The sequence below is a fragment of the Heterodontus francisci genome, chromosome 31 (assembly GCF_036365525.1).
Source record: "Heterodontus francisci isolate sHetFra1 chromosome 31, sHetFra1.hap1, whole genome shotgun sequence".
In the NCBI taxonomy this organism is placed as follows: Eukaryota; Metazoa; Chordata; class Chondrichthyes; order Heterodontiformes; family Heterodontidae; genus Heterodontus; species Heterodontus francisci.
Genome location: NC_090401.1, coordinates 18,520,683 through 18,543,185, shown reverse-complemented (window position 1 = coordinate 18,543,185; position 22,503 = coordinate 18,520,683). Strand labels below are relative to the sequence as shown.

At 45.5% G+C, this 22,503-nt stretch overlaps 1 protein-coding gene across 4 annotated transcripts in view; it reads left to right on the top strand.

Annotated features, from left to right (window-relative positions):
• Positions 1 to 981: 981 nt before the first annotated feature.
• Positions 982 to 22,503, top strand: part of LOC137347082 (protein eva-1 homolog B-like) — an 89,545-nt gene continuing 68,023 nt past the window's right edge. For 2 of the 4 annotated variants that reach the window (XM_068011140.1, XM_068011136.1), the window contains exon 1: positions 982 to 1,054. The gene's annotated coding sequence lies outside the window, so the exon portion shown is untranslated. Of the gene's footprint in view, positions 1,060 to 1,176; positions 1,294 to 22,503 lie in introns of those variants that run through there. The other 2 variants (XM_068011138.1, XM_068011137.1) reach the window with 2 other exon arrangements.

Below are 22,503 nucleotides of genomic sequence, written 5' to 3'. Positions count from 1 at the left end.
TCAAAGAACAGGGCATTCTTCCCATCATCCTGGCTGATATTTAACCCTCAAACAACATCACTAAAAACAGATTATTAGCTCATTATCATATTGCTTGATAATGAAGCACCGTGGGACATTTTACTACGTTGAAGGTGCTACATAAATGCAAGTTGTTGTTATTACTGTTTGTGGGAGCTTGCTGTGTGCAGGTTGTCTGCCATGTTTCCTACATTATGACAGTGAATACACTTTAAAAGTACTTCATTGTCTGTAAAGTGCTTTGAGATGTCCTGCGGTGGTAAAAGATGCTGCATAAATACAAATTCTTTCTTTCTCTCTTAACGTTTGAATCTTGCAATCAGAATTCAGCCTTGAATAACCCACAAACCAGCTGACCCCACTGACATGTGATTATACCCCTGGTATAGTGGATCACATGACTAGACCTGCAGCACCAACAGATTATTGTTTACAGTACAGAACAGTCCCTGTTTGGTACAACATTGTAAGACTGGCTGGAAATGTTTGAATTTGTAACTCCTTCAAAGAGGGAATACCTTCATGAACAAGTGTGTACTCTTTATTTAAAAACACACAACAAATTTGGGTGTAAGTTACATAATTGTATCATCATTTGCATTTGAGGTTTTCATGATGTATCGTTCCTACTCTCCTCCCTTCTTAAAAGTGCTTGGAAAAACCTTTCCTAAATTAGAATGAAATAATTCCTTTAAATAGAACTTGGAGTGAGTTCCCTTGTGTAGCTTGGTGGAGCAGCTTTGCAATAACGCCATGAGTCAAGTAAATGCAGTCAGTCCTTTACAAAACCGCTCCCGTCCCCCTTACACAAACTGGTACAACCTGGCAGGTCTGTGTTCTGTTGATAAGGATTCAGCTGTGTCACTTTCTCGTATTGAAAACGTAGGGCATTGAACTTGTGATGTGGAATGTGATGCTGTGACTTTGATTAATCATTGACTAGAAATGCTTGGGTTGATAGGATGCTGACAATGTTGTCAAAGCCTTAGACCCAAAGCCGTGGACCCAGCCAGATGTTAGCTGCTCTCGGCAGGTAAGGTGAGGCCAGGGTCCTGATTGGTACCCTAAGCAAGGCAGCAGCTGGTAATCATTGCGCTCCTGAATAAACTGGTGTGTCCTGAAAGGGAGGAGGTGGGGCTACTGAGAAGCCTCGGGTGAAATCATTAAAACCCATTAGTGTTCAGAGCCGGCTGCCTCACAAAGCTGAGAATTCAGTTGCAGCTACTGCAAGACACAACTTGAAGGGAGCCCGAGAGAGCAAGAAACACTCAGGTGAGCACTTCAGGCAAGAGGGGAGAGAGGAGAGAGAGATTCCCCGGCTGTGAACAGCTGGGCCTGGGAATAACATTTGAGGGGAAGGGACAGAAAGGGAAGAGGAGAAGGGAGCAATAGGATAAGGAACAGGATGAGAGTTGAGAGAGCAGGTAAAGTGGGAAAGCTCAGAGAGTGAGGGGAGAGAGAGTGGGGTGATCGGAGAGTGTGCCGATAGTGAAGAGTCTGTGAACTGGCCAGGGGACCTGTTAACTAGGGTTATAAAGTAACCTCAACAATATTAGATTCGGTATTTCCAACTGCATTAATGAACCACAGGATGTTATTTTAGTTTCAAGTTGCAATCCCAGTCAGCACTGTCTGCTTTTAACTCATGGGAATGTTTAAACCAAATTAATTTGCTTTATTTTTCAAAAGACATGATTATGAATATAAATACAGGAAGCTTTTGCCCTCCTAATTGTTGTCAGTTGCAAGTTTGTCACTGCTGATGGTATCTGCTGTGGGGACGTGTCCCGTGATGTGAATGAAGTTGAACAGTTTGATTTATCAGTATCAGACTGACATCAGTTCCCTTCCCTTCAACCCCCCCGTACCCTTCAGTCTTCTGTCTTATTTTGAAGGTGCCGTTTCTTGCTGAGCATGGGTTCAGAGTTCCAAGCAGCCCCAGCTACCTTGCCCATATTGTCATTCTTTGAATGTGAGATTAGGCAGCAGATGTTAGCAGGCTGTTCAACCATGGGAGTATCACAGCTTGTCCTCAGCTGACGTCCACGCAGTCTAGCAGGGTGGCAACTAGGGAACAGGAGCCATGCCCTATTTTGCTCTCTTCCCAGGCATGGGGGCACTGAGGCTAATTCCGCAGTCTTGCATTGGCCTGACTAGGATCTGTTACCTTGGCAAAGTTCAGCGCCAAACCTTGCTTGAAAAGCTCAGCCCCACACGACAGATTTTATTTGTTCTTTTGAAAATAACCTCATCTGTAAAAGATGGTAAGTTTCAGGACACAAATGCAATAGAGTGTTCCTTGTGTAAACTTGTTTTGCAATATTGAGTCTGACTCATGAGCTCTATTTACCCAAGGGGGCTGGCGATGTTTATTTTTGTCGGCTGGGTTAAATCTACACAATGGACATGCAAATGGATGTCCTCCTGGTTCCCATGGAGTTGGGCCTTTATTTGTGAGATTCGTGCTGACAAATCCTGAGAATATCGATGTATTGATGGGTTTTCTGTCCTCGAGTGTACAGCAGATGTCAGGAAATCCCAGCCCTGAAGTGACTGAACTTGGGTCAGATGTCAGTCAGTTTACTGACTCAGGGCCGAAATTTCGCCCAAGTTCTCCTTAGCCCCAAGAACAGAAGAAGAGAAATTCTGGTCAATGGTGACGGCCATTTTTGATTTTGGTTACTGTGGCTGAGAAGTTACAGCATTCAATTCCCCCCACCTTACATAGAATCACAGAGCACAGGAGGAGGCCATTTGGCCCATTGTGCCTGTGCTGGCTCTTTGAAAGAGCTATCCAATTAGTCTTACTCCCTTGCTCTTTTCCCATAGCCCTGCAAGGTTTTTCTTTTCAAGTCTACATCCAGAATTTATATGGCCTCCAATTTCCCGTAACACCGTAAATTTTGCCATCTAGTCGTCATTCTCACCTCTACTAAGTTGCACTAAAATTTCCTGTTTTCATAACAAAGAAAGACTTGCATTTATATAGCGCCATTCGTGGCCTCAGGATGTCATAAAGCACTTGCCAGCCAATTAAGTACTTTCAAAGTGTAGTCACCATTGTAATGTTAGGAACGCAGCAGCTGATTTGCGCACAGCAAGCTCCCACAAATAGAAATGCGATAATGGCCGGATAATATGTTTCAGTGATGTTGGGTGAGGGACAAATACTGGCTGGGACACCAGGGGAAACTTCCTGTTCTTCTTCGAAATAGTACCACGGGATCTTTTATGTCCACCTGAGAAGGCAGACATGGCCTCGGTTTAACGTCTCATCTCAAGTTAGAATACACCAAAGCGAGGCAAAGCAGCAAATCAGCAGCGGCCTGGCTAAAGGTCTATCAGCCTTCTGTACGTGCAAGGTACCGAATACAAATAGGTCAGTCAGATACATGATCACTGAATAAAACAAAAGGAAACTCAGCATCTTGGGCTACAACTGAATGTGGGAAAATATAGCAATGTAATTTACAGTTCAACAAATAGCCCGATATACAGAATGGGCATAAACCAAGAGAATTGTAATTGTTACATTAACTCCGTGAACAGAATGACATATACTTTAAACGGAGAGTTCTGTGCTGATATCAGGGGCCTGACTCATTTGCCTGCACCGCACAGTGCTCATTAAGTAATCTTTCACACAAATCCCCTGTTTGTACTTCCTTGTATTTTACTTCCTCTGTATATAAGAATGCAATTTTTTGTCTGATTAAGCTTTTGTGCAGTGCCTTGAAACATTTTACTACGTTAAAGGTTCTATATAAATGCAGGTTGCTACTTTTACCCACTAATCTCTCTCAATCATCCTTCCATGTTAGCTACTCCTGTATATTGAGCAATACAATGCGCTGGATTTTACAGTGGGTGGAGTGGGGGGGAGCCGTCCACTGGCTGAAAGGTTGGTGGTGATCCCGCCTCTGCTGGGCCTGGGGATCCAGACCGGACTTTATGGTCCCTAGACCGGATTTTATGGTCCCCAAGCCCTTAATTGGTCTTGGGCAGGCCTTCCACCCCATTAAGGCAGGAAGTCCTGCCGAATGGAGCTGCCGGCAGCTCTTAGTCTCAGCAGCACCACCGGGAGTGGTGGCCACTGCTGGGACTGCAACCCAGCTTCAGAATGAAAATGACGCACATCACCGGAAAAGAGGTAAGTTTTTGGGGCCTCACCGGGAGCAATCGGTCGGGCCCCAGCAAGGCAAGGAGAGGTCAGTTAGGGGGGTGGGGGGGTGGGGGGAGTGTTGGGCGTTGGGGCGGTTGGGGCTTCGGGGGTGGCCCTCCGTGGGGCACAAGGTGCCCGATCAAGAGGGCTCCCCCCCCCAGGTCGCCAGAAGGCCGTCTAGTTTTATCAGGCAGCTTTTCTGGGGCCTCAGCCATCTGCCAGCCAACCGTAAAATCCCCGTGGCAGCGGGCAGAGGCACGTAAGTGGGCGTTAGTTGGTCACTTAAGGCCTTGATTGGCCTGGGGTGGGCGGGCCCTTTCTCGCCACTGCCGCCCCATGTGAATTGGCAGTGGAGGCGGGAGCAGATCGGGAAAGACCACCCCCCATCTCCCAGCCTCCCACTCCATTTTATGCACCCCCCTACCCCCGCAATCAGTCCTCTCTTTTGGGGGGAGTAAAATTCCGGCCAATGGTTATTTTGGGGAGACAGACAAGTTGCGAATCATCTGCACGATATGGTAGAGGCTTGAATAATGCTGCTTCTGTGACATAAATCAATTGGACAGTTCTGTCAAATTGAAGATCCCACCCTGGTGAAGATCCCCAGAGCGGTTCTGCCCAGATCTTTAGAGAAGGGACAAAGTTGATGGTGTAGTCCACTAAATGGCCAAAAATAAAACAATCAGATCAGCAGCATTTTTTAAAATCCCTCTGACTTTATAAAGAAACAAATTGCTTAAGTCATTAACCCCTGGTGCAAGTAAATCATTTCTTTTCTCTAATTTTTGTTATTGCCTTGTTATTTGAAAGTTGCATCCATGTAGAGGTTCCGTGCACTCCCAAAACTGGTCACTTTCAAAACTCTTTCACGATCAGAGGATGTGCATGTCTGTTATTTTTTGAACTGCTGATGGATTCTTCATGCTGCTGCCAGCTCACCAAAGGTCCCACCAGCCCTATTAGCTAATGGCCTAAGTAGCAGCTCCAATCAAAGTAGCTTTCATCCAGGAACTATGCTATCACCATTGATTTTAAAGGGGTCGGAGCTAAGATAATAAACTCCTTACTGTTTCAGTGACGGGGCGGAGTGTCGAGAGGCAGAAAAGTCCTGGAAAATTAGCGAGTGACAACACTAATGGCATACATGAGTTATGTCACGATTCCCTGAGACTTTAGTGCCATAAAGTGGGCCCTATGACGTGCATGCACAAGTCTCTGGGAAGTTCTGGGCTGATGATTGTAAAAAGAAATGGATTTGTGGGAGAAAGTGTAAATGGCTTTTCATTCATGTTAAGTATTGCTCTAATGATTCCTGCTCTGCCAGAAAATGGCAATGAACCTTAATGGAACGGTATAAGAAAAACCTTTACGTCTTTGTTAAGACTTTGCTAAAGATCAATTGGGAGCAACAGGAGCAATTTTACACAGCTGAGGATGCTCTTCCTATTGTGGGACCACCTTTAGAGGCTGTAAGTGAAGGTCACTGGAGGAAGTGATGTCACGTCATACATGTACAGGGAGTTATGGGTGTAGCCCAACAGAGGGAGATGTGTGTAGATGTGCTCATGTAGTAGCTGAGTGTATATATGTTCCAGCTAAGTTATAATAAAAACACATGTATTCTTTGAAGATTACTTGTAGTCCTGTGAATCTTACAATAGTTCATACACCAAAGGAATAAGTAATATTACATGGTGGCAACGTTTGGTTTATATTTTCTCTGAAGAACACCAAATGTTACATTGTGGCAATGTTTCAATTTTTTCTGAAGAACACACTAAGACAGAACAAGGAACAGCCAATCGCCCACTTGGAGTGGCTAAAGATTCAGGCAGAGCAGTTGGCAGGAGACCCCACAACAATTCAGTGAGTTAGGACTACAGACAGGACCCTGGGAGGTGTTGAAACTCTGAGTACAGCAGGGAAATTGATAGGAGATCAGAGCTTTCTGGAAGTGGGTTGTTAAATTTGAAAAGAAGGCACCACAGCCATCATTGCATTAGTTTTCCTGGGTTTTTTGCTTTGTGGGTGGGGTCTAAGCCAAAAAGAGCAGGAAGAGCTCGAAACGGCCACTGGAAGTCCATTACAAGTAAAAGGCTGGTTGTGGCAGCTGCCAGTTCTGCAAGCTGTAGCTTGCTGCAAGGAGAAAAAAACTGCTGTCTCAGTTTAAAAAAAGAATTTGAACTCTTGTCTGGCAGCAGGGAATAAACCTCAAGGGCTTTTCCTGTCAGCTTACTTTGCAGCAGGAAAGTCCAGCTCTCAGCCAGCCATTTTAACTGCCTTGCAGGTTTCTCAAAAGATACAAAAATGCTTCCACGTCTCTCTCGTTGAATTTTGGGATGATTTGGGAAACTTTCAGAAACATGGCCCTGAATTAATTGTAATCACCATATTTTGTTCTGCCAGTCCAGTTGAAGTATTTTCCTTTCCTGTGTGGCACAATTCAAAAAGCCCCAGTCTTACCAGCAGGTAGGTCTATGACCATCTCTTTGTTTGAAACAGCAGCTTCTGGAAGGGTTGTTGGATTTCAAAGCTTTCCAGACACACTCGGTGGGGAGGGGGGAGGGGTTTGGTGGTGGAGTTCTGGCTCTTACACAGTTAAAGGATGTTGATCACCACTATTGTCCAGACCAATCTTATTAATTGAATCAGGTGAGCACTCCCATTGTCTCACTATTCAACTGTCTCTCGGCTAGTCCTGGTCTTTTCAGAATGCAAACATGCAACCATGTTTTTAGCTGTTCTGTTCTTTTTTTTTAAACAAGTTCTTTTCAATGCCCAGTAAAAAAGTTTCAAGTAATGTCCCATATGACAAAATTAATATGTTTCCATTTGGCGGGTGTGATTTCCATCATACCTTTGCCCCACACCGAATGAAATGCGATATTAGGAGCTTTTCATTATAAGTTAGAAGGAAGAGAAAATACAGGAAAGCACACACATGCATTTCTCTCATTCATTCTCATTCATTTAGAAATCTTAAAAATTGTTTCAGCCTGTTTTTTTCTTTGTAGCAGTGCTGCTTTAACTGCCCTTTTTCCCTTAAGGTGGGTCTAAGATAGTTATGTGTTGCCCAAGGGGTTTAAAGTTTCTTTAATATCAGCTTGCAATAAGTTGGGAATGGGCATCCCAATAAACATGTGATTTTTGGGGAGGTTTGCTGCTTGCACATTTCCATAATTGTCCAGGGTGCCTTTGTTCCTGTTGGGGTATGCAGGGGGATTGTTGAATTTAATTAGCTCTGGGTTGGAGCTCTGATCATGGGAGTCAGCAGTGAGTGGATCCACTCTGACCTCACTTCCAGTGGTCTGGTGAGTCGTCCAAATATTGCATACTTCAGGGTATTGTTGGTTACCTTTTCTCCTGACTGTGGGGAAAGGATTCTTTGCTAAATTTCCTTTTGTCCTCTGGGACATTCCTGCTTACAGATATTTGTCCAAATTCCACTGCAGTCCCCTGCAGCATTTCAACTAGGTGAGGCATCACCCTCTCTGCCCTCCTGAGGACTTTCTTTGTCCCTGCAGGTTTTGAAAATGCTGTTAGCAGCCCTGGTAGGGTGCTTCTGTTGTCTGCATTTACATAGGAGGATGTGGTGTCTAATTGTTCGAACATTTCAGGGTTGGCTGACCAGATAGTGGGGGTTTCCATTTGGGAATCCTCCCGGACCTCTTTTAACCTGTCCTCTTTGTCCTTTTCGTCCCCTTCTTCTCTAACTCTCTGCCAGATCTGTGCCTGTCTGTACCCTTTTGTTCTCAGCAGGGTTCCCTCACAATTCATCAGCCCTCTGCTGGAGTGTTCTCCAAATGCCGGTGCAGGATTTAGGGGTGCAGACTTCATTGCAGGTTGGGGCTTTCTCACAAACTGGCATATGTGGTAAGTTCTACAGTACTCCACTACATCTTTGTGGAGGTTTGGCCAGTCAAACTGCTATCTTATGCAGGCTTTGGTATTTCGTATACTGACATGTACAGCCATTGTCACCTCATGGGCCGTTCTTAATATTTCTCTCCTGTACCTCTGCGGCACCACTAACTGGTGAACCACTGTCCACTCTTTGTCCTCAGGTCTGTGAGGAGAATTCCATTTCCTCATTAGTACCTCATTCTTCAAATAGTAGCAATCAGGGATTCCCTCTGCTTCAATTTCAGACTGGGCAGCCATTGTTAACTCTCTCAGTGCTGGGTCGGCTCACTGAGCCTCAGCTAGGGAAGATCCATTTAATCCATTCCCTGGGTCCTCTAACTTTCCAAAGAAAGTTTCAGACATACAGACCTCATGGTCATCTGCCTGCAGTGTCAATTCAGTCTCCTCTGAGGGAGCTGGTTTGGTCATGGCCCGATTCACTACACATTCAGGGGAACTGCAGGGGGCAGTCTCCTGCCACTGCTCTGTCTCTCTGACCTCTTTCAGTCTCTCTTTAACTACTGGGGAAGCTACCACCTTCGCCCCTGCCAGATCATTACCTAGGAACAGGTCAACTCCGCCCACAGGCAAACTAGGAACAATCCCTACGGTCACCGGTTCTGAAACTAGGTCACACTCCAAGTGCACCCAAATTAAAGGTACGGGCATATGCTGCTCTCCAATACCATTCACCACAATTATGGTGTTCACTGCACTCTCTGGGGGAAAGATCATGCCTTTTCCCAGTAAAAGGGATCTGGTGGCACCTGTATCCCTGAGGATTACTATGGGTTTTCTTGGCCCACTCGAGGGGTATGGGGTTAGTGTCCCTTTGGATACAAAATCCTGATAGCCTTCACGGATCCTATTACATTTTCCTGCACCCGCAACAGTATGTTTTCTGGATCTTACTACTGCTGCAGGTAAAGCCACAGCCTGCTCTGCTGTGCTTTCCATCAGGGTCCCTTCTTCTTCACTGAGCGGGTGTGCCCTGATTAACCCTACAGGCTTTCCCCGTAGTCTCCAGCAGTCAGCTTTTAGATGACCTGCCTTATTACAATGGAAGCACAGAGGTCTCTGGGCCTCACTCCTACTTTCAGCACCTTCCTTTTGGGCTGTAGGAGGGGCCCCTGTGTGGCCTGCTTTTCTTTCTCTGTCAGGACTGCTTGGGCTCCTATCACCTTCCCACCCTTTGTCTTTTTCAGATTTGTGGGGGTTACTAGGAAAGGTTTTCCCCTGGGGAACTGACTTGTATATTCGAGCAAACTCATTAGCCAGAACTGCAGCTTGCCTCACTCTATGTACTTTTTGTTCCTCCACATGAGTCTTTATGGAGAGCGGAAGAGAGTTTTTAAATTCCTCAAAGCGAATTACCTCTCTGAGGTTTTCATACGTGAGCTGTACTTTAAGAGCCCTTAACCATTGGTCAAAAGTCAGCTGCTTACTCCTCTCAAACTCCAAGTAAGTTTGCTCAGCTTGCTTCCAGGCGGTTCGGAACTTCTGGTGGTAGGCTTCCAGTACTAGCTCATATGACCCGAGGATAGCATTTTTAGTCAGTTCATAATTTGATGAACTTTTGTCTGGCAACAGGGAATAAACCTCATGGGCTTTTCCTGTTAACTTACTTTGCAGCAGGAGAGTCCAGCTCTCAGCCAGCCATTTTAACTGCCTTGCATGTTTCTCAAAAGATACAAAAATGCTTCCATGTCTCCCTCATTGAATTTTGGGATCAATTGGAAAACTTTCAGAAGCTCAGCAAATGGCCCTGAATTAATTGTAATCACCATATTTTTCTTCTGCCAGTCCAGTTGAAGTCTTTTCCTTTCCTGTGTGGCACAATTCAAAAAGCCCCAGTCTTACCAGCAGGTAGGTCCTGTGACCATCGCTTTGTTTGAAACAGCAGCTTCTGGGAGCGTTGTTGGATTTCAAAGCTTTCCAGACACACTCGGTGGGGGGTGGTGTTCTGGCTTTTACTCAGTCAGAGGATGTTGATCACCACTATTGTCCAGACCAATCTTGTTAATTGAATCAAGGAACATCCCCATTGTCTCTCTATTCAACTGTCTCTCGGTTATCCTGGTCTTTTCAGAATGCAAATGTGCAATCGTGTTTTCAGCTGTTCAGTTCTGTTTTTATAAAGGCTGCATTTGCTGACAACGCAACCACTAGGTGGCGCTGCAGTGGCACATGCGCAAATGGAAGAGCTCACCCGCCACCACAAAACTCTCTCCCCGCTCCCCCCACCCCCGCTCTCTCCCCCCATTAGACAGTGACGTGATCTGCGCATGCACTAACCAGTCCTGGCAATGTGGAACGTAGCGCATGCACAGAGAGTATGAGCCAATCTGCGCATGTGCGCATTTTGACGCAGTCTGATGACGTCAGCTGCTGGCTGCGTTGTCAGTAATCACTTTGTATTCTAAACAAGCTCTTTGCAATGTCCAGTAAAAAAGTTTCAAATAGTGTCCCATATGATGAAATTAATATGTTTCCATTTGGCGGGTGTGATTTCCGTCACAATTTATATATAATATATATGTATGTTCTGGTTAAATTATAATAAAAACCCACATATTCTTTGGATATTACTTGTAGTCCTGTGAATCTTACAATAATTCACATACCAAAGGAACAAGTAATTTTACACTTCCAAAAGAGAGTATTTAACCCCAGGTCAGAGCAGTCTTTACATTAACAAATTGAGGATTTCCAAGTATCAGCTCAGCAGTGATAGAAGTGAATAGTAAAAGAAGACCCATAGCCCTACAATAGCTGATGCTGAACTTTCCTCAGCTAGAATTGGAAGAGAGTTGCTTAGGAGCAAAACGGGCATAAGAGAATTGTGACATACTAAAGACTACCCGTGGCAGTAGGCCTATTACAAATAGATGCAGCTATCTGGTAGGAGACTTGGAATGTAGAATGTCTGACTGAGATGAGGCAATTGGTCAAAGAAGACTTATACAGACCGTAATAGATACCACAACAAAAGCAACTTTACACTGAGCCAAAGAAAGATGTTCTCCAGCACTTTACAGCCAATTAAGCACTTATGAAGTGAAGTCAATATTGTAATGTGGGAAATGAGACAGCCAGTTTGCACACAGCAAGCTCCCAGAGACACCAATGTGATAATGACAAGCAAATATGTTTAAGGATGTTAGTTAAGGGATAAACATTGACTGGGACACTGGAGAAAACTCCCTTGCTACTCTTCGATATAGTACCATGGGATCTTTTATGTCCACCTGAGAGGGCAGATGGGCTCTCAGTTTAACATCCCATCCAAAAGGCGGCAGTTTGAACAGTGCAGCACTCCTTCAGTATTCCACTGGGAGTGCCCAGTTCTACAGTGCGCTCCAGCTGATAACTCTACATTCTTCTGCACCACTCCTCCATAAATCCCTCCAGGTGTTTCCCAAAGAACATTCCCCAGTTGTTATTGATAACTTTGGATACCTCAAAGAAAGTAAGTTCTGGCATGTTTCCGTTGATGCAGTCGAGTAAAACATCCTCGGGCCCACTAGTGGAAATGCAGTTTATCAAATAGAATGTTGCTCCCAATTGTTTCAATGTGTGTGTGATACGAAAGAAAATATTTCTGACAAGCTCTCCAGTATTCATGAGATTTTGGGATTGCGAGGTAAGGCTTATGCCAGTAAATTTACTCCAGATTGAATCAGTAATCAACTCTGCTGCACAGAATCCTGGCAATTCCCCCTTCGCCCAATTGGTAACAAAGGGTAAATTTACATATCAGATTACTTGCAGCTTCATAGCTGTATGATAGTGCTATCTGTGTTGTGCAAACAGCCACTTGATATGTTTCCACTGCATCTCTTTGATCTTCAGTGTGTCTCTAGGCAGTGAAAACTTAGGTTTGATGTCTTTGGCCTGGTGCACCTGATCCATGCCTCTCCGATGTATTTTTTTATATATTGAGGTGCATCCTATAGACAGAAAGAGACTAGATCGACCAATCGGTATTTTAGTGCCAATGGGAGCCCATGTAAAATTGCCAGCACTAGAATAACATCTAGGCATCTAGGCTACAGAGATAGAGGGCTGAATTTTTGGGTCCGGCCGACGTTGGGAATGGAGATAGATGGGGGCCCAAAAATTACGAGGGTGGCTGGCGTGCTGTCTTCCTGATCCAACTTCCTGATGTTGCCCATTTTGGCCGATGCAGGTGGGGGCCCGGGAAGGCTGCCCACTCCCATGAGGTGGGCAGGCAAGTAGGCTCATTAAGAGCCTCCTGAGCAGGGATTAAGGAAGCCGACTGGGATTTTCGAGTTGGTCTCCATTTTCCTGAAGTGACCGGAGTGGGGCGGTGGGTGCAGATCAACTGCCTGGGGGTGGGCACTCAGCAGCAGGCAGGGGTGCCAGCGCTCCTGGCAGGCCTACAGGTCCACCCTGCCTGTCTGGGGGCAGTGGGGGGGCGGGGGGGTTACAGCCAAAGGCCACCCTGTAAAGGGGTTTCCCCCCCACCACCGCACAGTGGTGGTCTGGCTGCTTTTTGTGTTTTTTAATTAAAGTTTTTAGTAAGTGTTGAAGCGCACTCCCAGTTACTTACCTTATACGGCAGACGGGTGCTTCTCTAAAGCTTGAAGGCCTCTGATTAGCCCTCCAGCTTCGAGAGCTTGCCCGCCACCCTTAACTGGACAGGGAACCTGTCTCCAGGCCGATTAAGGGGTCAGCCACGTGAAAATCTTGACTTGAATCAGTTTCCCACCAAGGCACGTTCGGGACCTGAAAACAGTCCCGATTCCTGTTTCCCACCTCCATGGGGAAAATTCAGCCTAGAGTTTCAAAGGTGGAAGCAAGTTTCACAAATGTAAGAGATAGCAAACAATTTCTTCCATTCAGCAACAATAACTTGCATTTTTATAATGCCTTTAACATGGTAAAACATCCCAAGTTGCTTCACATGGAATGATATCAGACAAAAATATTGACACTGAGTTAAAAAGGGAGACAGTAGGACAGGTGACCAAATGCTTGGTCAATGGGTTAGATTGTAAGCAGCATCCTATAGGAAGAGACAGAAGTGGAGAGGCGGAGAGGTTTAGAGAGGGAATTCCGGAGCTGAGGGCCTAGACAGCTAAAGGCACGGCCATCAATAATGGGGTGAAGGAAATGAGGGTTCACAAGGCACCAGAGTTGGACTTCTGCCAAAGCCACTCTTTACTATTTTCATGCATCTTCAAACAACTAGTTACAGATTAACTTTGCCTTCACTTAATTTCAATGCACCTTGACTAAAATAAGAAATGAAGTATTTTTGAAGTGAGTCACTGTTGTAGTGTAGGAAACATTGCAGTCAGTTTGCACACAGTAAAATCCCATGAACAGCAATGTGATAATGACCAGATAATCTCTTTAGTGATGTAGGTTGAGGAATAAATATTGGCTGGGACACTAGGGAGAATTCCCCTGTACTTCAAAATAGTGGCACGGGACCTTTCATGTCCACCTGAGTAGGCAGATGGGGGTTCGGTTTAATATCTTGTACAAAAGCACCTCTGACAATGCAGCATTCCCTCAGTGAACTTAAACCTACAATCTTCTGACTCAGCAGGCAATACTGCTGCCAACTCAGGCACAACTGACATCTAGGGGTATAGGGTTGGGTGATGGGGCAAGAACATTGAGGCTGTTCATGCAGATGATTCTCCATCACCTGAAACCAAGTGGGCAAACTGGCACACTTGTTAAATGCACTGTCTGGTACAGAAACACAGCCATTCCGCTGGCTGGCATGCTGGTTTCCCAGCACCATCTTGCCCCAACCCTACCTGTCAGAACTCAGCTAGAGCATGTCCAACAATTCCTTATCTTTCTGCCTTTGTACAACCACCCTGGAGCCCCTCAAGAATCTATCGTCGGTCTCCTCCTCTTTCTGATTGTCCAGTTAAGGACGGTGGGAGGGCTCTCAAAGCTGGAGGGCCAATAGGAGGCCCTCCAGCACAAAAGGAGCTACAGCCTGATCTTACAGGTAAGACAGGTGGTCCATTTTGAGGCGCCCTCTCTGCAACTTTTAAAAGATTTAAATTTTAAAAATGGCCTCAGCAGCCGGATCACCGTTGTAGAGGGGGAACCCCTTCACAGGGCAGTCTGTGGTCGCAGCTCTGGCCAGGCAAGCAGGAAGGGCCTCAAAGCCTGCCTGGGGTACTTGTTTCCCAGTCTGCTGCTGGGAGGGTGCCTTAATTGGCTTTACTAGGCCATTAACCTACCTCAATTGGCTACTTGCCGCTTGCGACCTCTATCCCACCTCTAGGAAAATGGCCCACCCTCAGCCATTAATTGGCCAATTTGGAAATCACTGCTGGTTGACTGTTTCCCACATATTGCGGGGTTGTGAGTCTCATTTGACCCCGTTGTTGGGGTCCTGACCCCAAAACTCAAAATTCTGCTCTATATACTTCAGAATCAAACTAGAAGGCAAAGAGAGCTCAAGGCTCTTTTTTCCCCATGACTAGACATCTTCCTCAGCCCACTGCCTTCCCCCACCCCCCCTCCTTGGAAACACCTCATTGATTTTTTCATTTCTAATATTGAGATTGAGACCATAGTGAAGCTGCTTCTGCTACAACATCCGTTACCTTCCTCCAGTCTCTCATCCACTCACCCTCCAATCCCCGGTCACATTGCATTTGCTCTTCCATTTCCCAACCTATCCTCTGCAACCTCATCTCTTCCTTAAGACGTACCCCACCCTGCTCCTTTGATCTCCTATCTAATTCCTGACCACGTAATTACTTCTCCTAGCATCCATACTTGCTGACATTGGTAATTGTTCCCTCTTTAGAGGTACACTTCTTTCTTTCAAAACCTCTCAGCATTCCTCCTCTCCTCCAAAGCACTGACCTTTCATGCCCCTACGGCCCCTACCTGTGAGAACTCAGCCAGAGCATGGCCACCAATTCCTTATCTTTCTGCCTTTGTGCACTCACCTTGGATCCCCTCAAGAATCTATTGATGGCCTCCTCCTCTTTCTGATCTACATGCTGCCCCTTGGCAACACCCCTGCAGCTTCAAGGCACATGTTGATGGCATTTGACACTACCTAACCACAGTTGTCTTAGCTCATATCCGCTTCTGTCCTTTAAGTCATGGAGGAGGCAAAGCTTCATCCAACTGAATGTCAGGAATACCAAAGCCATTGTCTTCGGTTCCCACCACAAACTATCCAGCTTTGCCATTGACCTCTGCCCCCCCTCCCAGTCAGTCATTCAGGCTGAATCAGATTCTCCAAAACCCTGGCATCCTAATGAACCCAAAGTGCATCTTCAAATATTACGTCCCATCCCTTACTGATACCAATTGCTTCTATCTCTGCAACACTGCCCTTTACCCTCCTACGTCAGCTCCAATGCCTCCAAAACCATTATTTATGCTTTTTGTCACTATGCTCTTCTTGTTGGTGTCCATAATTCACCCTCCATAAACTCTGCTGTTTGTATTCTGCCCTGCAACAAATTTGGTTTGCGCATCACCCCCCGTACTCACTGATCTGCAGTGGCTCTCTGTCTACAATGCATTTAATACAAAATCCTTATTCTCTCCAAGTATTTCTCAATCTTTCCTCACCCTATCTCTGTAACCTCCTCCAATTTTCTATCCCTTCTTGCACCCTTCAGTCCTTGAACTCTGGTCTTCTGTGCAGTACACCCTCCTTCACCAAACCAATGGTACCAGAGTCTTCAGCCACCTGGTCCCCACTCTCTGGAAATCCTTCCCAAAATTCCTCCACTTCTTGTGTGCTTTTTTGTAAAAACTTCTCAAAACTTTTATTTTCAACCAAGCTGTCTATTTCTACCACTTCTGTATCCATTGCTTAGAATCATCTAATCATACAGCACAGGAGGACATTCAGCCCATTATGTCTGTGCTGGCTCAAATAGTCCCATTCCCTTGGTGTTTCTGCATAGTCCTGCAATTTGTTTCTCTTCAGGTAATTATCCAATTCCTCTTTGAAAGTTACTATGAATCTGCTTCCACCAGCCTTTCAGGCTGTGCCTTCCAGATCACAACAACTCACTGTGTAAAATAAAAATTCTCCTTATCTCCCCTCTGGTGCCCTTGTCAATTATTTTAAATCTATGGCTTTTGGTTACCGAAAGTCATGCCTGTGGAAACAGTTTCTTCTTATCTACTTTCTCAAAACCATGCATGATTTTGCACACTTCAATTAAATCTCCTCTCAACCTTCTCTGCTCGAAGGAGAACAATCCCAGCTTGTCCAACCTCTCCACATAACTGAAGTTCCTCATCCCTGATACCATTCTGGCAAATCTCCTCTGCACCTTCTCCCAGTTCTTGACATCCTTCCTAAAATGTGGTGCCCAGAATTGGACACAATGCTCCAGCTGAGTCCTAACCAGTGTTTTATAAAGCTTTCGAATATCTTCTTTGCTCTTGTACTCTATGCTTCTAGTTATAAAGCCCAGAATCCTGTCTGCTTTTTTTAAACAGTCTTGTCAACTTGTCTTGCCACCTTCCAAGATTTGTGTGCATACACCTCCAGGTATCTTTGTTCCTGCACCCCCTTTACAATTGTACTTCTATCTACTTGTTCCCAGTTTGGGATCATTCTGCATTAGACACAGTATAAAATGCACGTTGTTTTGAGAGCTCAGTCCTGGATAGGTCTGAGTTTACTCTTTTCTTGTGGTGTAGTATTTGTAGTTTACTTGGCAGCATCTGTTCATGAACTTGATAACTCAAGAGCTGTCAAAAGTAGCTTTGTGTTTGCAGGCCTGTTGATCATCCAGCTACCATGTATATGCTTGTTGCTCATTGATTGAATTAACTACTCAAAGAGCCTGTGATGGTTTTAAATTGATTCTGCACGTGTTGGGATGACATGTCTCTTCTCTGGGGAATTCAATAGCTCAGCTTCAAACTGAAAATAATGAGCTCGCCTGAGTCCAATGTTTGTCTGCTCTGTTAGAGGATGCATTCCAGTAGTTTGCAAGGAAGAATGCATAATTTGTCTCAACACATATCACAGACCACAGCGTCAGTGTGTTCCTGTGAGAGGCAAATTTAAGCGAGGGAGAAATAGCTCTGAGACCTCCAGCGAATGCAAAATACAGGCTGACTCTCCAGTGCAGTACTGAGGGAGTGCTGCTGCACTGTCTGAGGAACTGTCTTTCAGATGAGACATTAAACCAAAGCCCCATCATCCCTCTGTGTAAAAGATGCCCTGGCACCATTTTGAAAGGAGCAGGGGTGTTTTCCTCAGTGTCTTATTCAATATTTATTCTTCAACCAGCACCTAAAAACACAGATTATCCAGTGATTACCACATTGCCACTTGGCCAAAGTTCCTGGTTTTTCTTAGTGACTCCAGGCCACGATCCTGGTGGTCCTGGTGTCTGCCACTTTACAGCATGGTATTCCGGGACTGATCACGTGTGCCATCACCGACCCTGCTAGGAGTCCCACTGAGGACAATGAAAGCTGGAATTCATGATGTGAATTCACGATGTGGCCACATCACATCTTACACCAAAGTCTATGCAGGGCTAAGGTAGAAGCTCCACTCCCAACAGACCAATCAGGAACTCTGACTGAAGTTCAGTATCCAGAGTAACGGAGACATGGCTTACTTTGTGACTCTTCAAGTGGCCTCCCATCACAGTCACTGCTGGAGCCCGCCAGGAGAGAATCTAGGCTATGATGGCCCACTTGGTCAAATATCCATCGGACATTGTCAATGCACATGCATGAAGAATGACCCCAGAGGTAAGATATTAATAGCTTCGGGAAACCTAGTCCATCAGATAACAGCAGAAGAAAACAAGAGAAAAAAATTAAGAAAATTGGAGCATGGCTGAATTTCTGTTTACAGAGCAATAATGATCCCCCGATAAAGTGTGTCTCTGCCCCACTATGTGGAAAGAACCAAATTGAGTGAAGCCAATTCTTGTCAAATTGTGCTGTGATATTTGAGGGTGAATTGCACACAGGAACCCTTCAGGGAGTGGTGTTGGAATGTGCTCAAGAAGAACGGATTTGGAAATGACCTTTGACCAAATTATTTTTGGACCTTTCCTGCCGTGATATGGAGACAATGAGGTGGAAGTGTACAAAAGAACCAAATCAGGATTTAACTGTAACAGCCAAATGGAGAAGGAAGGCTTGTCCGAGATAATCAGGAGAGTGGAACTCTAACCATCTAACGCCAGCTTTCAAAAGTCACTACTACAGGTTAATGATTCAGTGGTAGGAGTACTTGCCATTACTAAACGACATAAAACTTTCAAATGGTCTTGACAAAAACAGAAACAAAAGGAATTTGACTAGTTTCAATGCATTATATTGAACAGCATGGAGTGTGTGTTGCACCTAAAAGGTTTTAAACATGCTTCAATCATCCCTCACAGTCTAAGATTTTTTCTCAACCTGGCAATGTATTGTTGCCCTTTAGCACTTAGCACTGCCAAACCCAAAACCTCTATTACACAGAAGGGCAATAGAGCTGTCCAATGATCTCTCTAAAGTTGCGCAACCGCACAGCAACCAAGAAGTGCTCACAAACAAGTCGGCTCCTTTACGTTACCGTGCTTGCCCGGTCACGCAAAAAAATTAAAGGGACCATGCACTTAAATGAATCAGCCACTCATTACAAAAAACAATTAGAGGGTACATTGCAGCAGATGCATAGGAACACTAGCACGTCCAAGTTCCCCTCCAAGTCACGCACCACTCTGACTTGGAACTATATCACTGTCCCTTCACCGTTACTGAGTCAAAATCCTGGAACTCCTTCCCTAACAGCACTGCAGCAGTTCAAGAAGACAGCTCACCACCACACCACCTTCTCATGTGCAAATTAGGGATCGGCGATAATTTTTTAAAATTCATCCTTGGGATGTGAGTATTACTGCCCATCCTTAATTGGTGGAAAGGCACTGGGGAGTCAGGAGGTGAATTACTCGCCGCAAAATTCCCAGCCTCTGACCTGCTCTTGTAGCCACATTATTTATATGGCTGGTCCAGTTAAGACTGAACGTGGTCTGCATGTGTGCACAGCTTGCTTCAGTATCTGAGGAGTTATGAATGATACTGAACGATGTGCAATCATCAGCGAACATCCCCACTGTTGACCTTATGTTGGAAGGAAGATCATAGAAGAAGCAACTGAAGATGGAAGGACTTAGGACACTGCCCTAAGGAACTCCTGTTGTGATTTCCTGGGGTGGAGGTGATTGATCGCCAATAACCATTACCATCTTCCTTTGTGCTAGGTATGACTCCAACCAGTGGAGAGTTTTCCTCCTGATTCCCATTGACTTCAATTTTTCTAGGGCTCCTTGATGCCACACAAGGTCAAATGCTGCTTGAATGTCAAGGGCAGTCGCTCTCAACTCACCTCTGGAATTCAGCTGTTGTGTCCATGTTTGCACCAAGGCTGTAATGAGATCTGGAGCTGAGTGGCACTGGCAGAAACCAAACTGAGCATTGTTAACCAGGTTATTGCTGAGTAAGTGCCACTTGATAGCACTGTCAATGACACCTTCCATCACTTTGTTGATGGTTGAAAGGAGACTTCTTCTCTTCTTTGGTCTCCTTGTCTCGAGAGACAATGGGTAAGCACCTGGAGGTGGTCAGTGGTTTGTGAAGCAGCGCCTGGAGTGGCTATAAAGGCTAATTCTAGAGTGACAGGCTCTTCCACAGGTGCTGCAGATAAAATTGGTTGGCGGGGCAGTTAAACAGTTGGCTCTCCCCTTGCGCTTCTGTCTTTTTTCCTGCCAATTGCTAAGTCTCTTCAACTCGCCACACTTTAGCCCCACCTTTATGGCTGTCCACCAGCTCTGGCGATCACTGGCAACTGACTCCACGACTTGTGGTCAATGTCACAGGACTTCATGTTGAGTTTGCAGACGTCTTTAAAGTGGAGACATGGACGGCCGGAGGGTCTGTTACCAGTGACGAGCTTGCTGTACAATGCGTCCTTGGGGATCCTGCCATCTTCCATGCGGCACACATGGCCAAGCCATCTCAAGCGCCGCTGGCTCAGTAGGGTGTATATGCTGGGAATGTTGGCCGCCTCAAGGACTTCTGCGTTGGAGATACGATCCATCCAACTGATGCCAAGGATTCTACGGAGGCAGCGAAGATGGAATGAGTTGAGACGTCGCTCTTGGCTGACGTATGTTATCCAGGCCTCACTGCCGTAGAGCAAGTTTGAAGGGTCACTGACCCGAAACGTTAACTCTGCTTCTCTTTCCACAGATGCTGCCAGACCTGCTGAGTGGTTCCAGCATTTCTTGTTTTTATTTCTGAGGACACAGGCTTGAAACACTCGGGACTTTTGTGTTCCATGTCAGTGCGCCATTTTCCCACACCCAGTCTGAACATAGCAGCGGATGCCTTTCCCATGCGCTTGTTGATTTCTGCATCGAGAGACAGGTTACTGGTGATAGTCGAGCCTAGGTAGGTGAACGCTTGAACCACTTCCAGAACGTGGTAGCCGATATTGATGGATGGAGCATTTCTGACATCCTGTCCCATGATGTTCGTTTTCTTGAGGCTGATTAGGCCAAATTCATTGCAGGCAGCCGCAATCCTGTCGATGAGTCTCTGCAGACACTCTTCTGTGTGAGATGTTAATGCAGCATCATCAACAAAGAGGAGTTCCCTGATGAGGACTTTCCGTACTTTGGTCTTCGCTCTAAGATGGGCAAGGTTGAACAACCTGCCACCTGATCTTGTGTGGAGGAAAATTCCTTCTTCTGAAGACTTGAACGCATGTGAGAGCAGCAGTGAGAAGATGATCCCAAACAGTGTAGGTGCGAGAACACAGCCCTGTTTCACGCCACTCAGGATAGAAAAGGAGTCTGATGAGGCACCACTATGCTGAATTGTGCCTTTCACATTGTCATGGAATGAGCTGATGATACTTGGTAGCTTTGGTGGACATATGATCTTTTCTAGTAGTCTGAAGAGACCACGTCTGCTGACGAGGTCAAAGGCTTTGGTGAGATCGATGAAAGCAATGTAGAGGGGCATCTGTTGTTCGCGGCATTTCTCCTGTAGCTGGCGATGGGAGAACAGCATGTCAATGGTGGATCTCTCTGCTCGAAAGCTGCACTGTGCCTCAGGGTAGACACGCTCAGCCAGCTTCTGGAGTCGGTTTAAAACGATTCGAGCAAAGACTTTCCCCACTATGCTGAGCAGGGAGATTCCACGGTAGTTGTTGCAGTCACCGCGGTCACCCTTGTTCTTAAAGAGGGTGATGATATTGGCATCGCGCAAGTCCTGTGGTACTCATCCCAGCACAGGCAAAGCAGTTCATGGAGTGCTGAGAGTATAGTATATATACTGATGGGGTGCTAATTAGCTGAATTGGATTTGTCTTGCTTTTTGTGCACAGGACATACCTGGGCAATTTTCCACATTGTTGGGTAGATGCCCATGTTGTAGCTGTACTGCAACAGCTTGGCTAAGGGCACAGCTAGTTCTGGAGCACAATCTTCAGTACTACTGTTATTAATGCTGGATTTTGTAACATGATTATGTTTTAAAAACTGATTTTTAACATAATGTAAGATAGAGTCGGAGCTCATGTGACCTCATATCAACTCTGCTTAAAGATAAGACAGTAATCTTGGTTATGAGGACAACAAAGTACCCAGATCAAAGACCCTTTTGAAAAGCAGAGACTGCAGGGGTATAACACCTGACGAACAATGGGTTTCACACTCCCAGACTTTCAGATCATAAACCAGGAGTCAGTGACTCTGAGAATGTAAATGAATGAAAAATGTCTATTGACTTTTGATTTGAGATAAATTCAACTGATTTTCTGAAGGCAGACCGATTATAAGGAAGGAGACCCAGCAGTGGCAGCCTTAAGGGAGAGAGAGAGGGGAACACTTGCCCTTCGAAGACTGATACAGTGAAAAGCTGCAAAGACTTGAACCTGTTTTGAAAGTTGAGGTTTGCAGAGAAGTAAAAGACCAACTGGATCACCAAGATCGTCTTATTTACAAACGTCCAGGTCGAAAGTGCTCGGAGAAGTGAGTGAAGAGGACATTGATTTGGAGAAAGGTCTGCGAGATCAAAACCATTGCAACTGGGAGGAGCTTGGGACTTTTAAACACAATACTTTCTCCATCAAGGAGGATTGTGAAATGTATAAATGTGGTGTGAGGTTTTCAAGTATTTTAATAAGTGAATAAATACCTTTCTCTGTAATTTGAGGTATCAGTGGGGCCACTTAGCTCTGTTGAGAACATGCTGCTTCTGCCATTTAGCATGCACATAGTCCTGTGTTGTGGTTTCAATAGGTTGGCACCTCATTTTTGGGTCTGCCTGCTGCTGCTCCTGGCCTGCTCTCCTACGCTCCTCATTGAACCGGGGTGGCCCCCTGGCTTGATGGTAATGGTAGGGTGAGGGATATGCCC